The sequence below is a fragment of the Limulus polyphemus genome, unplaced genomic scaffold (assembly GCF_000517525.1).
Source record: "Limulus polyphemus unplaced genomic scaffold, Limulus_polyphemus-2.1.2 Scaffold214, whole genome shotgun sequence".
Classification (NCBI taxonomy): Eukaryota; Metazoa; Arthropoda; class Merostomata; order Xiphosura; family Limulidae; genus Limulus; species Limulus polyphemus.
Window position 1 is genome coordinate 515,537 of NW_013665824.1, and position 1,223 is coordinate 516,759.

At 35.0% G+C, this 1,223-nt stretch overlaps 1 long non-coding RNA gene across 1 annotated transcript in view; it reads right to left on the reverse strand.

The window, feature by feature from the left end:
• The window catches only part of LOC111085048, a 6,527-nt gene extending 5,668 nt beyond the window's left edge, over positions 1 to 859 (reverse strand). The window contains exon 1 of the long non-coding RNA XR_002609912.1: positions 776 to 859. This is a non-coding gene — a long non-coding RNA (uncharacterized LOC111085048). The remainder of the gene's footprint in view (positions 1 to 775) is intronic.
• Positions 860 to 1,223: the final 364 nt, after the last annotated feature.

Consider the following 1,223-nt stretch of genomic DNA (forward strand, 5'->3'; position numbering starts at 1 on the left):
TTGAATACAAGTCTAAAGAGGTTATACTTTCATTGTACAGGTCACTGGTTAAGCCACATTTGGAATATTGTGTTTAGTCTTGGGCTCCTTACCTTAGGAAGGACATTGTATTGCTGGAAAGGGTTCAGAGAAGAGTTATTAGAATGGTACCTGGGATGGAGGGGTTGTCATACAACAAGAGGCTGAAATCTCTCAAATTGTTTTCACTTGAAAAAAGAAGAGTTAGGAGGATCTGACTGAGGTGTTTAAGATTGTAAAGGGAATTGATAGTGTTAATGTATATTTTTTTTATATTTAACAGTGAGAATAGTAGGACTAGAGGACACAAATATAATTTATGGCAAGGTAGAAGTCATCTTCAGCTAAGACAGTTTCATTCTTCTAACCGGGTGGTTGGCCTTTGGAATAGGTTGCCTTTAGATGTTGTTGAGGCAGTAAATTTAAGTGAGTTTAAGAAAAAATTTGATAAGTATATGAATGAAAAGGGCTGGGTTTAAAATTTTATTTAATCATTTTAATTTAGTTTAGAGGATGGAACAGCCGAGATGGATCAATAGATCTCATGTTGTCCCAAAATATTATGTTATGTTATGTTAACCAAACCACCATCTTTCTTCTAAACAACGTTTTTGTAAATTTATTCATTGGTAATTATTAGAAAATTTATTATTTTGCTACTGCTTTTACAATGATATTTATTCCCCAAAAAATAAAACGTAAGGATGTTGTGCAACCTAAATTATGGATAATTATCTAACAAAATATGAAACCTTACCCTATAATCTCAGATTTGCCTCCAGTGATGTCTTTCGAACTGTCCTTTTACAGCACTTTTACACACGACACATAGAAACATATCTGTAGACTCACTGGGATATATTGTCTTCATACACCGTTTATTTTGCACTCAGAATTGACGTGAGAGATTCAACGAATCAGGTTTCAAATTGCTCGGCTATCATATCATGGTACCGTAACTATGTACATATCATGCTACCGTGATTATGCGCGGTCTGAAAGGGGTAACTATGTTACTTGATAGCAAAATTTCAGTAGATGTAGCCTCGACACCCAACATGTCATATCTCGTTGTTTACAGAAGGATCACCTGCCAGTGTTTTCAACTGGGTGCTAGACCACTGAAGAAGATAATTCACACTTTACCTGACTCAAACTGATGTGGTTACAAGTTTATTCTACTTAACAAGATGCGGTATATAGAA